The sequence below is a fragment of the Marmota monax genome, unplaced genomic scaffold (genome assembly GCF_021218885.2).
Source record: "Marmota monax isolate L192 unplaced genomic scaffold, Marmota_monax_Labrador192_F-V1.1 WCK01_AAM20220418_F8-fsc00014, whole genome shotgun sequence".
NCBI classification, from domain to species: domain Eukaryota; kingdom Metazoa; phylum Chordata; class Mammalia; order Rodentia; family Sciuridae; genus Marmota; species Marmota monax.
In genome coordinates this window covers 9,067,171-9,086,122 of record NW_026695222.1, presented here as the reverse complement: position 1 = coordinate 9,086,122, position 18,952 = coordinate 9,067,171, and the positions used below count along the sequence as shown (strand labels likewise).

Sequence of the window (18,952 nt, the reverse complement as noted above, 5' to 3'; positions counted from 1 at the left end):
GGAATGTAGAGTTTGGCCTGGAAAGCCCCTGAGATCCAGTGGGCAGAGGACAGAGGTGTATCAGTTTGCTTTTGGTGTGTAATAAACTATTCCAAAAATTAGTGATTTCAAACCACAATTCTTTATTATTTCTCACTGACCTATTTTTCTGGTCTGGGCTGGCTTAGCTGAACATATTAGTTAGTTCCTTCACCCATCTGTGGTCAGCTGATGGGTGGTGGGGACCAACTGATTCAGGAAGGCTTCTTCTCATTGGTAGATATTTGTCTTGTTGCCTGAGTCCCTGGGGGTACCTGTTGCCACATGGTTTCTCATTCTCCAGAGGATTCTCCAGGGCTTACTCACATGGCGACTAGATAGAAAAGAGGAAATTCACGTGGCCTCTTGAAGCCTAGGTGCAGATTTGGCACATTGTCCCTTCTGGGATATCCCATCAGTCAAGCCAAGCCACGAGGCCAGCCCAGATGGATGGGGCAGGGCAACAGAGGAGATACAAAGTCACATTGTTAAGGGTGTGGATATAGGAAGGGGAATAACTGGGGCCTGTTGCAATTTGTCTGTCACAAGGGTTTGAAGGCAGTAGGTTAAATAGGAGAAGAGCCCAGGGACTGGTGGGCTGGTTGGGAAGTAATTACCATAGTGATCAGGAAGAGAAGAATAGGGGTACGCCTAGGGTGGTACAAGATCTAGGGGATGGGGAGGAAACAGGTCTCCAAATTTGGGGCCTGGTGAGCTAGGCAAGCGTTAAGGATGTCAGCAGGTGGTTATTGGGAAAAAAGACTGACTTATGGCACCTCCAAGTGGGAGGGCCTGAGGCCTGGGGAGATGGCAGCTCAGGAGAGCATTTGAGCCCTGAGGCCTCTGCAGTTACAGGCTAAGAGATCTTGTCAAGCCCTTTAACATTTCCTGGGCTTGGGGTAGGAATTTTAACCTTGCAGGATTGTCAGAAAGCAGATGAGGCTCTCTACAGGGGAAGCTTCTTGCAAACTCTTTTGGGCTGTACACTTATTCATGGTTTTATAGTGTGGTTTTGTTTTTAATTTAAGAGACATTAGCCACACAGAGGAGGGACTTTGGAGGGAGTAGGAAGGGAGAAAAGGAGTCCTTGGGGTTCTTTTTAGGGGAAGGCTGCTGTCAGGAGTGGGGTATGTATAGAAGGATCCAGAAGGAGAGAGGGGGGTGGATTTCAGCTTAAACAGAGTCCTTTCAGCTTAGGGTGGGGGAAAGCTCAGGAAAGCTGCAGTGTGGGGTATTCAGATGAGGCTGGCTCTGTCCTCACTCAGACACTGGGGTCAGAGAAATAAGCTGGAGTCAGTGGGCAGAGTGGGTTGGGGGAAGTTTGTCTCCCTGCTTGGTCCTCTGGCTGCAGACTCTTGGGTGGTCTGGACTGACGTCAGCAAGGCTGTCTCTCTCTTTCCCACTGCTCTAAAAAGTCCAGCAGCATCACTGCTTCCAGATGTGGACTCCAGATGGGGCCTGGAGTATTTCCAGAAGGATCAAGGATACAGAGGCAGCAGCCAAGCTCCTGGCTTTTCTTCATCCCTCTTTCTCTGATGGGATCTGCCCAATGGCTGCCCCTCCCCTGACTTCTCTTCTACCACTAGGTCAGTGTACCACATACTTAGAGGTCCTGGTGGATGGATAAATAAATACCAATTCCGGATAACCCTGAGCCAGACAGATGCATCTTTATTCATGTTGGAAATAGTTTATATCTGGGGGAGTGGAGAACTCTCAAATGTTTCCGTTCTGAGCAGTCCCAATGGTTCCAGGAGGAGGAAGTGAGCTGTCTCCTCAGCTGGGGACCCGCCAGGGCCCTGGGCTCAGAGCCAGCTGAGGCCTGGGAGGAGCTGCTAAAAGTCTCCCCTTAATGGGAACAGCCTGGGCCCTAGTGTCTCACACGTATAGAGCCCCTGTTGGGGGTGGAGTGGTGGGTTGTGGGAAGGCAACTATTTTATTAGCTACAGACCAAGGAAACCAGGGGGGATTACTGAGCTGGAGTTCTCAGATACCTGACCCAGTGAGTCTCAAGCTGCATCTGACTTAGTACATCTGGGGTGGGGCCTAGGATTCTGTGCTTCTAACTAGTTCTTAGGTGATGCTGATGCTGCTGGGCTGTGGGTCACACCTTAAATAGATGTGGCATCTAAAACATGTCTATACTTGTCTACATTCTTATGTGTGTATACATTCCTGTATTTTTTTAAGCTTTTCCTTTTCTTTTTTGGATTATTTATTTATTTATTTATTTTGCAGTGCTTCGGATCAAACCCAGGGCCTCATGCATGCTAGGCAAACACTCTATCATTGAGCTATACTCCCAGACCTTATTTTTAATTCAAACGATGTCAAGGAAGAGAGGCCACACTGCACATGCTCCTTCTTTTTATGACTCAGTCTTGGACCCTGCAGCTGCCATATGTTGATATCTCCCAAAGAACTAGGCTGCCATTTATACACTCATTTTTTAAGGAAAGAGTAATGGTGACCAAGAAGGAAGTCCATATGCCTAAGCATTGGGAGCTAGCAAGTAAGATCAGGCCCAACATTCATGTCATGAAGGTCATGCAGTCTCTCAAGTCTCAAGGCTACGTGAAAGAACAGTTTGCCTATGACATTTCTATTGGCAGCTTATCAGTGAAGGTCTTCAATATCCCTAGGGTTTCTCGTTAGAGAGTAAGAAATCTCCAAGACTCAAAGAGGGGAAGCCAAGAGAAACTTATAGATGGAGAGCTGTGTGCCCTGGTGTCCACAAGAAAGCTGAGCCTGAGCTGGGTCAGCAACTGGATTCCAGTTTAGAGGTGGCTTTGTCATGGGTGAGGTCTGCCACCAGAGTAAATGGAGGGGGTTATATTGTGTTGAATAAACTTGTAGTCAGAAACATAACAAAATGCAAAAGGTACAAAAGAGAAGACAGTGAAAAGTCTGTTCCCAGCAATCCAGCAGTTCTTTCCCATAGTCAGTGTTGAAGGGTTTTGTGTATAGGTGTTTTTCTGTTTCTTGCTTTTTTTTTTTTTTACTTTATAACATATCTTGGAGATTGTTTTAGTTGTTTCTTTCTTTTTTACCTTTTTTGTTGCTTTCAATTTTTTATTTATTTTTTATCTTTAAAAATTTTTTTTATTTGTTCTAATGAGTTATACATGACAGTAGAATGCATTTTGACACATCATACATAAATGGAGTATAACTTCTCATTCTTCTGGTTGTACATAATGTAGAGTTATATAGGTCAGATAATAATGTATATACATAGGATAATATCTTTTTTACCTTATTTTTTAAGAGAAAGTGGCTTGCTATGTTGCCCAAGCTGGTTGTGAATTGCTGGGTTCTAGTGATGCTCCTGCCTCAGTCTCCTAAGTAGCTGGAACTATAGGCACACATCACTATGGCAGCTAATCTTTCTTTCTAAAAGTTGCAGTTTTATTAGAAGACATAACTCACTGGGAAAATTCCTTGTAGATGAATACTTGATTGTGCCAATTCTTTTACTTTTGAGCAGTAAATACCTTAGCAGTCTGTTCTTTACCCATGAGTGAGTTTATCAGAAAAATGAATGCCTACAAGTGGAAATTCAGGGTCAAAAAGTGCATGTGCATTTATAATTTTGATGTGCATTTATAATTTATAATTTTGGGGGGAGGTACTGGAGATTGAACTCAGGTGCACTCAACCACTGAGCCATATCTCCAGCCCTATTTTGAATTTTATTTAGCGATAGGGTCTCCTGAGTTGCTTAGTGCCTCACTGTTGCTGAGGTTGTCTTTGAACTTGTAATCCTCCTGCCTTAGCCTCCTGAGCCTCTGGGATCACTGGTATGCCCCACCATGCCTGGCTATAATTTATAATTTTGATGTGCACTTAAAAATGCATGTGCATTTATAATTTTGATGAATAATGTCTAACCAACATTTCCAAAGAGATTTTGTTAACAGTGTCAGAAAGAGTTAATTGTCCTACTCTCTCAACATTGCATGTTAACAAACTTGTTCATCTTTGCCAATCTGATATGTGAAATATGGTAACTGCTGTTTCTGAAACTCTCTCGACCTTCAGCTTTTACTGTTTTCTTCAACTATTTGTTAGAGATTCATTGCATTCACCTTCTCTGGGCCACACAACTTATCAGGTGCTGGGACTCCTATGGGGACCAATATGCTAATGACCCTTGAGCTTTTCTCTAGTAAGAAAGTCAATGATTAATGAGTCAATCACAGATATTGGGTAGGATGAGTCCTATGATAAGGGAGTGACTCCCTGAGACTGAACGCAAACTTCAATGTGTACACTCATCAGCCGAGACCTTGTCAAAATGCAGATTCTGATTCAACGAGTCTGGGTGGAGCACGAAGCTCTGCATCTAACAAGCTTCCAGGTGAAATGTGCTGCTGATCCTGGTACTACATTTTGAGGCACAGGGGCCTACCTAGAACGAGGGATGGCAAACTTTTTTTTCTGAAAAGGACCAGACGTTTTGAGGACAAAATGTGGGTTTCTATTGCTGCTATTCAACTTTGTCTTTGACAGCAGCCAGAGATGATACATGTAAGTGAATGGGTGTGACTATGTTCCAATAAAACTTCATTTACAAAGCACCTGGATTTAGTTGTGGTTGACTCTTGGATTCAAACACCATAGACATTTAATCACTCACTGAAGTGATGAGTGAAAGGGTGCTATTTGAGTAGTAACAGGGGACTGAACTAATCCTGGGGTCAGTAAAAGCTTGGAAGAATTGTGTATTAGTCAGAGTCCTACCAGGAAAACAAAACCCAGTGTTTAAATAGAGGTAATTAAATGCAGGGAATGGTTACCCAGGTAATGGACGAGCTGAGAAGTCCATCGGGGTTAACACAGAGATTAGCAAGAGCGAAAAGCTGTTGCTGCCCTATGGAAAGACGATGTTAGGAACTCAGGTCACCCAGTAGAGCTGGAATTATGGTGATTCAACCTACTGAGAGCTTGGAGCTACGGACAAGACCCAAATGCAATCAAAGACCCTGGGAAGAAATACCCTGCAATCTCCCTTCTTCCTGCCCTTTCATCTTCCACCCAGTGGTCAAAGCCACCTGTGGTTCAATCTATTATATAAGAGCCTGCAGGGCCAGTCCCTGTCATATGAAGCAGAGCAGGAGGAGTTAAGCATGATCTAAGGCTAACAGGCCTAGACCTAGGTAAAGGGACATCTAAACTGAGTCCCGACGAGCAAGTGAAGCTAGAGAGTTTATTTAGGTTTTTCCTGAAGACTCTAGGCAGGAGATGACAAGAACCTAACTGGTGGAGAGAAGGGGATGAGTTTGAGATGTAGAATAGAAAGGACGTAGAATAGCTGGTTGGAACAGAAGGTCTAAGCCTGATCTGTAGGGATTTGCAAACTGACACATTGTATATTCCTCTGATGAGCTGGGAACACTGTTCCCCTTGCCTGCTGAACCAGAGGGAAGTTCTGTCATTTTGGATAATGGAATCCCTCATCCTCACTTTCCCCTTCCTTGTCCCCTCTTTAGGCAGAATGGATGGAGAAACAGGTTGCAACACTCTCAATAAGTGAGGAGTCAGGACGCCCAGCTGTTTGTGACTCATTTATTATTCATTCTAGAATATGGATACCTGGTATGTCCTGTCCTAAGGCCTTGGTTTCTGTTCCTAGACAATAAGGGAAGTCCCACCAACATCCTCTTACACATTCCTGTGGGGTTTGGGCCCAGAATAGAAATGAGAGTTGGCAAATTCCTTACAGAGTCCTGGGCTTGGACACCAGCAGTTAGCCTCTGCCATTGTCTTGATCACAGGCTACTTGTGTCATAGGCAGGGCTAGGATGGTGTCTTTGTTTGGGATCCCCTAGAAGTAGACCTTGAGATGAGGCTTTGAGTGCAAGTCGTTTAGCAAGATGGAGGAGGGAACTCTGGACACCAGAGTAGAACATGGGCCTCAGAGTTCTTCTGCCTCAGGAACAAGGGAGCTGAGATGAGATGAAGGACTTAACACTTCTGAAGGGTGTTAATTCCTTGGCACTTCCAGTCTGCTTTGTGGCTTTCAGTGTAGTTCAGGAAAGAAAGTTTTCAGGCATGGACTTGCAGACTCATAGATGGAAGGCAGCCAGAGCTCCCTGAAGTGATAAGACCTGAAGGAGATGGGCAGGGCACCTATGGAATCTGCTCTAGATCATTCTCATCTCCATTTGACATGGGGAAACTGAGAAGGAAAGTGACAGTCCCCAATCATTTGGAGGGTTTGTGATGAATTGGGGGAGCTGAAGCTCACAGCCTTGAGTGTCTCCTATTAGTTTTCAGCATGCTGTCGGGGCTCCTGGCCCTTGGTGTCTCATAGGCTGACTCCAAGTGCCCCCACTGCCTGCCTGCTGCATCCTCTCTCCTGACTACTCTCTACTTGCTGCATCTACTTAGAGTCCAACAGGTGGGGAAGGGGAAGCCTGAAGGACATGCACCTGTGGCAAGGCCAAGTGCCTATGTGGGGCTCACTGAGCCTGGGAGAAGTGTTTGTAGAAGACCAAGTGGGGCTGGAAGCCAGGAGGGGCAACTGGTCAAGTGGTTGGGGGAGGGTTTGCTGAGCAGTAGTGGAGACAATGAGACAGAGGCAGTGTGGAGGACCCTCAGGAGGACTACAAGTGGGCTGAGCAGATCCAAGTCCCCTGCCCTTTGTCCTGGTTACATGGGACCTGGAGCCAGGAAGCAGACATCCCAGGCCTCAACACTAAAGCCTCTGTGTGATCAGCATCAGGTATGAGCCAACTCAAGTGTTTGTTCACTTAGGGTCATAGGGTGGGGGGCTCAGTATGTCTCAGCCATTATGCCAACTACATTTGGGGACATGTGTTGGAATCTATTAGACTGTAAGACTATTGACCATTAGATCCTATAGGTAGAATAGTACAGAAAGCCCCTAGTCTGGGGCCGGGTGTGTGTGTGGGGGGGGAGTCAGGGGGAGACACTCCTAAATCCAGCTGTGGTTTCCCTTCCCTGATCAAGAAGGCTTGGAAATTCAGCATGGGATGGGTGTGACCAGAAACTCCACTTGAGTAGCCCATTAGAAGTTCAGTGTTGAAGGGTGGACACCAAAGGCTGCAGGTTCCAACCCTTGTTTTCTCTCACTTCATTCCTACACCCATCTATGGCAGTTGCATTAGTCCCCTCCCATGCCCTTGTCCTTTGCAATGTGACTTTGCCATCACTCCCATCAGGAGGTGGAATCTATTCCCCGCCCATGAATCCAGGCAAGTGTATTAGTCAGCAATCTCCAGAGAAACAGAACCAACAGGATGTGTAGACATATATACAGGGATTTATTTTAAGGAATTGGCTCACACAACTGTGGAGAATTGGTAAGCCCCAAATTTACAGAATAGGCTGGCTGAAGCCCCAAGGAAGAGTTGGAGATTCAGTCCACAGGAAAACTCCCCCTTGAGGTGGGAGAGATCCATCTATATTCTATCTACTTGCTATCTTAGAATTCTGCCAGCTACCATGTGTACAGTCTTGGGCTACCCTCTGGAGGATGAGTGACTATGTGGAACAGGGACGAGATGTGCCAGTTGATTCCAGGTCCCAGTCAACCTGTCAACTGACTGCATTTTTGTGAAGGAGTTTAGCCAGATAAATTTCTCAGTCTGAGATATAAATAAATTGTTGTTGTTGTAGGCCAGCATATTTTAGAAAGGTTTGCTACACAGCAAAAGCTCTCTGATATACAGTTCAACTTCTACAGTGTCCCAGGACAGAGTCTTCTGTAATACTTATCATCAGCTAAGGGACATAGAAATAGAGAGAGGTGATTTCAGGTTCTAATAAGGCTCTGTGCCTATCTATACCAGTTGACAGAGTGTGCATAGACTCACTTCTATCTTGAGATTTAAATATAACTTTGCCCAAGCACCACTTTGGCCTGACAAGCTTCCACAATGATATGCCAGAGCAGAGTGGGAGGTAGGAGGCTGATGGTGGCAACCAGGAAGGATGCATGCTGGGGACTGAGGGAAGTCAAGGGATGGGTCCTGAAGGCTGCCCCTGTGGCCCTGGGGGAGTTTCAGAGACAATGGCAGGATGGAGGATAAGAGGCAGCAAATCTGGATTGAGTCTTACCCAGTTGCCACCAGGCCTGTGTCCTGGGCAAATAACCTCACCATTCAGAACCTTGGTTTCTCTAAGAACAGAGTTATGGTTTGTGGGGACTGAGATAATGTCATTTGGGAGCCTCTTTCAAGCAGAAGAATAACTATGATTATAAATTGGTACGACTTTGGAAGGGGCTCATGCAAGTGAGCTTAAGCTTCATTGTAGTAAATTGTAGTAACTTCATGTAGTAAATTGCTTCTTCACTAGGAAAAAAACTGTTGAATTAATAGTACTGATGGAACAAGGCATTTTGAAAGTCAAAGATATGCCCATATATGGTGGGGTCCCATGGGTGGGGTCCCAAAGGAAGGCAGCTTTTCATAGGGCAAAGGATTCCTGTGGTGGCTAGTGGGTGGGCTCCTGGAGAGAGATGAAGGGGAGTAAGGAGGGATGGATGGAGAAGGTGGAAGGGTATTCAGATTCCCTCCTGATCCCACAACTGCTCTTGAATCTTACAGAGAGAGACTATAGGCAGAAGCAGGAGCAGATTTCATGAGATCTCCATAAAGTTCTTAAGCTGAAGCAAAGTTGTGACAGGTCTATGGACACAAAGTTGGGAGGAAGGATAGGGTTTCTTTCCTGGAGTAAGAAGCTGAGATGGGGATTCTAGAACAAGTGATTTATTGAGGAAGTGCTCTTGGAGGAGCATAAAGGAAGGGAATGAAGCGGGCCAGGATAGGGCAAGATGCTCAGCAGGGATGTGGTCTCATCTGGGCTCTAACTTCAGTGTGATCTCAAGGGAAACTATGGGGTATAAATGGATCACAGAGCTGTCTCCAATGTACCTCTGTATCAATCAGTTCTTGGGAGAGCTTGAAGTATAATCTCCCAGGGGTCACCCATCAGCTGAAGGCAAGTCTCAGGAGAAAGGGGCTGCATTTCAGCAGCAGATGGGTGCACTAGCCCAGGAAGAGAGAATCTGGGTGGAACACCCACAGAATCTACTACAAGGGTCCTTCCCCAATTTCTGCAGGATACCCAAATATAGTGTGGCCTAGTGTTTTAGTCAGATTTTGTGCTGCTGTGATAAAAGGACCCTACCAGAACAACTGTAAAATAGGAAAGGTTTCTTTAGGGCCTCACGGTTTCAGAGGTCTCAGTTCATAGACAGCAGGCTCCTTCCTCAGGGATTGATGTGAGGCAGGACATCTTGGTGGAAGAGTGTAGCAGAGGGAAGCAGCTCATATGATGATCAGAAAGCAGAGAGAGTGAGACTCCACTTGCCAGATACAAAATATACCCCAAACCACACCCCCAATGTCCACCTCCTCCGCCATACCCTACAAGCCTTCAGTTACCATTACCACTCAATTAAACCTATCAGGGATTAATTAACGGATTGGTTTAAGGCTCTTGCAACCTAATCATTCCCCCTCTGAACCCTCTTGCATTGTCTCACATGTGAGTTTGGGGGGACACCTCACATTCAAACCATAACATTCTGCCCCTGGTCCCCCAAGGCTCACATTCAACTGACAATGCAAAATTCATTTAGTCCATTCCCAAGAGTCACCATAGTTTCAACAATTCCAAGGTTGCTCAAAGTTCAGGTCCAAAGCCTTCTCTGAGGCCCAAGGCAATCTCGCATTGTGAGCTCCTGTAAAATTAAAAGCAATTTATAGGTATACAATATATAAAATAGGGGTATAGAAAGAAGGGATGGGACCAAAGGACCAAAGCAAGACTCAAATCCAGCTAGGCAAACAAGTCCTATAGTTCTGTGCCTGGCATCTCATCATGATGTCCTCTCCAAAAGGCTTGTGTAGTTCTGTCCCCGTGGCATTGTTTGTTGCCCCTCCCCAAGTGGCTATTCTGTTGGCTTGTCTCTGCTTGATTCCTATAGCGTTCCTAGGTTGATGTCCCACATTACTTGCATTTCTTAATCTTGAGGGTCTCCTGCAGCACTCCTCCTCACATCTCCACACTGTGCTCTCCAGGGCTGCCCACAGGGATTCTGACCCTGGGGCATTTTGCCTGACCTCCCAGGCCTTCCTTTGAAATCTAGGAGGAAGTCTCCATGACCCCCTAGCTCCAGTATCCTGCAATACTGTACATCTAGCACCACGTGGTTGATACCAAGGTCTGTTGCCATCTCAAGCAGTAGCCAAACCTCCAGGAACCCTGGCTGCAGCAGCCTCTGAATGCCTGGGTATCTGAGCATGTTGAAAAAACTTCCTAGTGCAAGAGAGTGCCCCACTGGTCTCCTCTCCAGAGAATTTTCACTTTTATTCCTTTGAGCTTGAGGTGAGCATGGTCTTGCCAGCTCCTGAGATGTCCTCAAGCCATCTTTCTTGTTATCTCTAGGCAAAGTCTTTAGCATTTCTTCAGTGGTGGTAATGTCTTTAACAACTGCAACTTCCTTAGCCCTAGTTTTGCTCTGGCCTTTCAAGTCCACGTTTTCCAAATCTTTCTGCTCCTGATTATTACAATCAATTTGGCTAAGAGCTGCCAACAATATCAGTGCCACCGCCTGAATGCTATGCTGCCTAGAAATTTCTTCTGCCAGATTAATAAGTCTATTGCTTTTAAAATCAGCCTCACAGAAAGTCTCAGGACATGGGCAAAATGCAGACAACTTCTTAGCCAGATTATAACAGGAATGTCCTCCAGTCCAATTATCAATAGTGTCCTCCTTTTCCTGTAAACCCTATTGAGTCCTGTTTTCACTGTCCACAGCCCTATTGGCATTTTGGTCATGTACAAATTATAACATCTAGGATTGGCAACTTCAGGGGGGATGAATGGATGAAATTTAGGAGGGACCACATGCTGGTACTCAGGATAGTTTAGCAGGGGCCATGGTGAGGTGCTGCCCCCATGTGGCTTCTAAGTACTTGTCTTTCTAGAAAGGGACTTGGGTTAAGCTCATCTGAGATACCCTAGGTACTTCCAGAAATAACTGGGAAAAACCAAGGGGCTTGGGAGCACCTGTAGCCCAGAGATACAGGCAAAAAACCTATAAAGTGTGTCTTTTTCCTGTTAGTGCAAACTCATCTGTGAACATGGACTGGTGGGTCCTTCGGGAACTCTGGGCATGTGTGGGAAAGGGCTTTGCCAACTCTGAAGTGCAGAATGATTTCCGAGGCCATTTATATGAGCAGTTGGGAGGTATTTCCCGGAACTGTGGAAGGATCAAAAACTCACTCCAGTTTGGCCATGGCCTAGTGGTTGGTCCGTGGAGTCAAGAGAGAATGGCAGCTGGGTGAAACCAGGGTCTTGTACCTTATACCCATACCCTATTGTCAAAGACAGTTATTTGCCTTTGGTGAGGTGAGTCTTAGAATAAAATAACTGGAACTTGCCAATGGTATAGGTAGGAGCATAAAATGGTATAACTACTTTAGAAAACTCTTTGGCAACATTTTATAAACATATGCTTATCAGCTATGATCCAGCTATTGTAGACCTGGGTGTTTACCCAAGAGAAATGAAAGCACATCACATTAATCATCTACTGCTGTGTAACAAATTACCACCAAATTAGCAACTTAAAACAATAAAAAATATTTCTTATCCTCACAATTTCTGTGGGTCAGAAATATAGGAGCTGCTCAGCTGGATGATCCTCTTGGATGTCTTTTGTAAAACTGCAGTGAGCTGGTCCACATGAAGTTTTGATGGAGCTCGGTCTGTTTCCATGGTGGCTCCCCCACACATGGGCAAGAAAGTGCTGACTGGATGGATAGATGCTTCAGTTCTTCACCAAGAGAATGTCCCCAAAGGGCTGCTTGACATGACAAGTGGCTTCTTCCAGAGCAAGTGATCCGAGAGCAATGCAGAAGTTGCAAAGATTTTTGTGACACAGGCTTAGAAGCCTCACATCTCTGTAATATCCTACTGATGACACAGACCTGCTGTATCCAGTGTTGGAGGGAACTATACCAGGTCATGAATACTAGGAGGGAAGGATCGTGGTGACCATGTGGGAGGTTGATGACCACAGGGATAATGCAGCCATGCCTCCTCCATCCTGCACAGATCCACATGCGCACCTTTGGAAACTTGCCATTCTGATGCTTGAGTTGTTAGTCTCTCTGGAAGAGCCCTGTGGGAGTTTTGGTTCCAGAGAAGGCCTAATAGCACCAGTAGCAGCTGAAGGCTATCATGCTCAGCAAGAGGCTGTACAGAGGAGCAATGGCCAGGCTGGAGTGCATTTGTTCCTGAGTGAATATAAACTTGCTCCAGGTGCCAGCTATGGTGCTCACTGTGGCTTGGTGCAGATTAATTAGACCCAATGGGAGGAAATCTCCTGCTGATGAGATCACTAAAGAAACTGCTTTGTCTTCATTTTTATATCCTCTGAAACAAGGGCCCAAGACCCTTAAGGCTGCCTCTCAGCTTCTGTGTCAAAGTTGAGTGGATGCAGAAGTGCTATGATGAAAAGGCATCTCCACATTGAGGGTTTGCCTTTTTTTTTTTTTTTAATCCTGAAATCTACCTGGCAGAGAAGTGAGCGTGTGATCGATCTCCTCTGTGCCATGAAGTTGGGGCAATGTCAGTTCCAAATTGTGGCCCTATAAGGACCTTTATTATCTGGCCATATGCTTTGTAAATAGGTCACTCCGACTGAGCTGGCAGAGAATTTTGATTGCTGGATCTTTGGCTGAGCGCATAGGCCAACAGATCCTAATTCTTCTACGCCAGTTCCACCAGTTCAGCTTCTAGTCTGGGAGCATTGTGTGGTGGGGGAATGTCTGTCCCCTTTCCATCTTTATGTTCTGTGCCAGGAGATGGAGGCAGGGAAGCAAGACATATACTTAATCTCAAAGTCAGCCTCATAAATGAATTTTGGATCCTCAATAAATTGATTTTGAATCAATGCAGAAATTTAGGGGCTGCTCTTATTATTATTATTATTATTATTATTATTATTATTATTATTATCACTATAGCCCACGTTTCTTTGGGACATAGATGAAGAGAAGCACTAGCACTTTAAAGAGAAAGCCAGGTTTGCACAGCAATGCAAATTGCATGCAAATGAATCTGCAAAAGTGAACTTGGGACTCAGAGGCAGAGGATTTGGATGAACTCAAGAGTTTTCATGCCAGTTTGCCCAATCCTGAATCATGGTTCCCTGCTGGAAGTGAGAAGAGGAACTACAGCTCTAGAATTTCTATAAAGGAGGGCTAGGAGGGGGGTGAAATCTCACTAGAAAGGTAGGAAGCTGTGGAGAGTCACCAAGCTGACCTGGGAACTGTACACTTGATATTGATTGTGTATTTATTAGAAGATGGCTTTGACTCTGAGTTTTCTATCTACAATACATTAATGTGACAGCAGGAATCAATTTAACAACCTCCTTACAATTCTTTGCCTCTTTCTGATTTGATTATTTGCTTTGGAATTTTGTAAACCACTTATTATGGTTCAGATATGAAGTGTCCCCCAAAGCTCATGTGTGAGACAAAGAAATGTTCAGAGGTGAAATGATTAGATCAAGAGAGCTGTAACCTTATTAGTGGATTGATCTGTTGGGGGGCTGCCTTGTTCAGGAGCTATGCACACACCTTTAAGTCCTGAGTAAGAGGTACAGAACTGGTATTGCACTCTGCAATGCAACTGTACTTTACCTCTGCTTGGATAAGAAAGGTGTGGCTCTGGGAGTGAGTGTCACCCAATGGGATTGAATTACACCCATCTTTTTGTTGTAATCCTACCCTTCTGCCCTTTTTTTGGATAGAATGTTCCATGGATTAGCTCCCCCCATTAATAAAACCTGGGTTCAAGGTGTGCTCCCTCTCTTTCTTGCCTGTCTTGACTCCTTGGTGGGAGCTGGGTCATAGGGCCCATCACTGAACACAAAGTAAAAGGTACTTCTCTGTCTGTGTGTCATTATTTCATGCCAGCCCAATTCTCCTGGAGTGACCCTGACTGGTTTATTTGTGTGTCACCGCATTGATCCAGTCATATGGATTAACTGGGTGGTAACTCTAGGCAGGTAGGAGTGGCTGGAAGAAGTAGATCACTGGTGGTATCCTTTGGAGTTTATATATATATATATATATTTTTTTTTCCCTAGGGAGCAGAGCTCTCTCTGCTCGGATAGCTGCAGATTCAAGAAACCCTGTGTCTCCTGAAAGACTAGGTATCTTCAAAGGACCTGAAACTGAACAGCTCTGAGATGGAGCTCATGGTCCTCCAAAATCCAGTTCTCTTCAGTACTCCATCATTTTGAAAAGGATGACCCTATCCAAGGTCACCTCCTGAAGTTACCCCCCACCCCCATGCAATCTATTTCTAAGGCTTGAATCCTCCATCTCAAAGTTCTTGACTGTTTTAGTGGCTCTTATTCTACCTACCACTGCTCTATACCCTAACTCTTCCAATCTTCATACAGAAGTCATGATTATTTATGTTCCCATTCTGAGCAATAACCTAGCTATGTGACACTGGGAAAGTTGCTGCCTCTTCCTGGGTCTTAGTTCTTTGTTGATCACAGGAGAACCTGCTGTAAAGACTTATCAAGGATAGGCACAGGTTAATTTCTGTGGTGTCATGAGCCCATGGGGCTAGCTGTGTTCTGGATAGAGAGAACAATGATGGGGTAGGGGGACCCCATCAGTTTTTCTTCTCATGGGATCCTTCAACTTCTAGATTTTATATGATGATTTTTTCCCCTATTGAGGATTGAACCCAGGAATGTTCTGCCAATGAATTACATTCCAGCCCTTTTTATATTTTATTTTGAGGCAAGGTCTCTCTAAGTTGCCAAGGCTGGCCTTGAACTTGCAATCCTTCTTTCTGCCTCAACTTCCTAAATTGCTAGGATTACAGATGTGCACCACCATGCCTGGCTCATATAAGGATTTTTAAAAAGCTTTTTATTTGGAAGTATTAGAGATTTACAGAGTGTTAAAAAGGTAATATGGAGAGATTCCATGTCCCTCTCACCCAGTTTCTTTCCGTGGTTACATCTTACATAATTATAACCATTATAAGCATCTTTCCATGTGCTTATTTGCTATTCTATATCTTCATTAATGAAATGTCTTTTTCCATTTTCTAATTGGATTATGATATAGCACAGTGTCAAAACTAGAAACTGACATTGATACAATGTGTGTGTACATGGTTCTGTTATTTTATCATTTACATAAGCTTGTGTAACTACCACCCCTTTTAAGATACCCTTGTCACATCCACCTCTCTCCCTACCATCCCTAACCCCTGGCAACCACTAAAGTATTCTCTACATTTTTTTTTTCATTTTGACAATGTTATATAAATGGAAGAATACAGTATATGACATTTTGCAATGTTTTCTCTCTTTCAGAACCATACCCTTGAAATCCATCTGGGTTGTTGTATGTATCAACAGTTTCATTTTTGAGTAATAATCCATGGTCTGAATATACCACAGTTTGTTCAGCTGCTCATTTATTGTAGGACATTTTGGTTGTTTCCATTTTTTTTTTTTTTGCTATTATAAAGCTGCAGTGAACCATCATTAACAGGTTTTTGTGTGGTCATAACTCTTGATTTCTCTGGGATCAGTGCCCAGAAGTGCAATTGTTGTGTGGTTAAGTGTATATTTAGTTTTTTAAGAAACCATCAAACTGTTTTCCAGAGTAGCTCTACCATTTTACATTTTCATTAGCAATGTTTGAGAGATCCAGTTTCTCTATATCCTCTTAAGCATTTGGTATTGTCACCATTTTTTATTTGAGCAGTTCTAGGAGTTATGTAATATATCTTATCATGGTCTTAATTTGCAGCTCCCTGAAGGCTCATGATGTTGAGCATCTTTCTGTGTGCTTATTTGCCATCATATATCCTTGTTGATGAAATGTCTCTTCAGGTCTTTTTCCCATTTTCTAATTTGATTATGATTATGATTATTTTATTTTATTTTATTGTGGTACTGGGGATTGAACCAAAGGCCTCACACATGCTGGATAAATGCTCTATCAGTGAGCCACATCCCTAATCACACTTCTTTTTTAATCTGTTGAGTTTTGAAGTTATTTATACCTTCTGATATGTGTCTTTTGTCAGATACGTGGTTTACAAATATTTTCTTCTTCATGGCTTGTGTTTTCACCTTTTCCACAGAATATTTTTGTAAAAAAAAGTTATTCATTTTAGTGAAGTTTGATTTATTAATTAATTGTAGGGATCATGTCCAAGGTCTTGATGACTTTCTCCTAGGTTCTCTCCCCAAGTTTCATAGTTTTACACTTCTCTACAATCCATTGTAAATTCCTTTTTGTGTAAGACATGAGATTTAGGTTTAGGTTTGTATTTTTGCCTCTGAACGATCCTTCCTCCACTGAATTGCTTTTGCTCCCCTGTCAGAGATCAGGAGGCTGTGCTTGCATAGACCCGTTTCTGGATTTTCTATTCTGTGTCATCGATCCACATTTTCTATTCTGTGTCTATTCTTCCACCAGTGACTCACCATTTTAATGACAATGGCTATATTATTAGGACTTAATATTGATTAGTTTTTCCTTCCACTTTATTATTCTTTCTCATCATTGTTAATTCCTCTCCGTATAAATTTTAGAATAATCTTATCTATCCAAAAAGTCTTGTTGGGATTTTGATAGGAATTGTGTTAAACCTGTCTATCAATCGGAGAAGAATTGATTTCTTTACTATGGTAAGTCTTCCAATCCATGAATATTTATGACTCTCCAGTTGTTTAGATTTTCTGTAATTTCTTCTTTTTTATTTTTAATTTTTTTAAGTTGTTACTTTTTATTTATTTGTATGTGGTGCTGAGAATTGAACCCAGTGCCTCATGCTTGCTAGGCAAGCGCTCTACCACTGAGCCACAACCCCAGCCCTGTAATTTCTTCTTTAATCAGTATTTTATAGTTTTCAGTATGTAAGACCTGTACATGTTTTGTCAAATTTACACTTACGTATTTATTTTGAGCAATTGCAAATGGTATTGTATTTAAATTTTGTTTCTCATGTGTTCCATTGCTAGTGTATAAAAATAAAATTAATTTTAAACTAGGCATCATGGCGCATGCCTGGAAAACCAGCTATTCAGGAGGTTGAGGCAGAAAGATCATTTGAGTCTACAAATCTGAGATCAGCCTGAGCAACCTAGTGAGAACCTCATCTCAAAAAAAAAAAAAAATATATATATATATATATACACACACACACACACACACACACAAAATTTTTATTTGTTGATCTTGTATCTTTCAATCTTGCTGAACTCACTTAGTAGTTTTTTATTTATTTATTTATTTTTTGGTAGATTCCTTGAGATTTTCTACACAGACAATCATGTGATCTGCAAAGAGAGGGCAGTTTTATTCTCTCCTTTCAAATCTGGTATGTTTTATTTCCTTTTCTTGACCTTTTGTGCTGGCCAGTTTTTCCAGTACTATGTTGAATGGCCATGGTAAGAAGGGACATCCTTGCCCTGTTTTCTGATCTTGGCAGAAAAGCATCGTCATGAAGCTGACTTGGGAATTAACATGCATACCTTCCAGGTGGAACCTTTCCTGCCTTGGCAATGGAGGAAGCATGGAGATGGAGCCTCCCTTTGCAGGATTCCTGAGTGCAGAAGCCACAAAACAAAGAAACCACAATCCTGCACCTCACCCCACTTACCCAGTTGACATGCAATGGTCATGCAACATGAGAAAGAAATAAATCTTTGTTGCTTTAATCACCTGGTGTGTGTGTGTGGGGGGGGAGGGGATGCACTATCTTTCACCACTAAATATGATGTTAGCTATTGTTTTTTCATAGATGTGCTGTATCAAATTGAGCAAATTCCCCTTTGTTCTCGATTTTTAAAGAGTTTTTATCATGAATGAATTAAAAAAAAAACAGTTTTTGTAGATGGATTGTAGATGGACCCAACACCTTTATTTTATTTAGTTTTTATATGGTGCTGAGGATCAAACCTAGTGCCTTGCACATTCTAGGCAAGTGCTCTACTACTGAACCACAACCCTAGCCCTCATGAGTGAATTTTGAGTTTTGTCAAGGGCACTTTCTGTGTCAATTGATATGATTTTTTTTCCTTAGCCTCTTGATGTGAGGGATTATTTTGGATTACATTAATCGACTTTTGTAAACTGAACCAGCCTTTCATTTCTGAAATAAACCCACTGGATCATTATATATGTGTACACACATGGAGTCATGTGTTACTTAACGATAGGGATACGTTCTGAGAAAGGTGTTGTTAGGTAATTTCATCCTTGTGCAAATATAATAGCATGTACTCACACAAACTAAGATGGTCATGATGTCACTAGGCAATATAATCTTATAGGATCACTATTGTTTATGTAGTCTGTTGTTGATTGAAATGTTGTTATGCAGTATAAATGTATGTGAATATATATGAACTCTATTTGTTAATATTGCTAGTACTTTCTTAAAGATATTTTTATTTATATTCATGAGGGATATTGGTCTATAGTTCTTTCTTTTTATTTTTTCTTTCTTTTTGGTACATGGGATTAAACCCAAAGATTCTTTATCACTAAGCTACATGCCCAGCCCTTTTTATTTATTTATTTTGAGATATGTTCTCACTAAGTTGCTGAAATTGGCCTCCAATTTGAGATCCTCTTTTTTGATTGAACTCAGGGGCACAGAGCCTTATTTTGTATTTTATTTAGAGACAGGATCTCACTGAGTTGCTTTGTGCCTCGTTTTTTGCTGATGCTGGCTTTGAACTCATGATCCTCCTGCCTCAGCCTCCCAAGCTGCTGGATTACAGGCATGTGTCACCTCACCTGGCTTGGGATCTTCTTGATAATGTTGGGTACAGTGTTCCATAAATGTCAACTAGATTCTGTCATTTGATGGTATTATGGAAATCTTCTATATC

The 18,952-nt window shown here is 43.0% G+C and overlaps 1 long non-coding RNA gene across 1 annotated transcript; it reads left to right on the top strand.

The window, feature by feature from the left end:
- The first annotated feature begins 13,197 nt into the window (after nucleotides 1–13,197).
- Nucleotides 13,198–17,710, top strand: LOC124085475 (uncharacterized). Its single transcript, XR_006849441.2, has 3 exons — nucleotides 13,198–13,295; nucleotides 17,357–17,433; nucleotides 17,595–17,710. It is a non-coding gene; the product is annotated as an uncharacterized LOC124085475 (long non-coding RNA).
- Nucleotides 17,711–18,952: the final 1,242 nt, after the last annotated feature.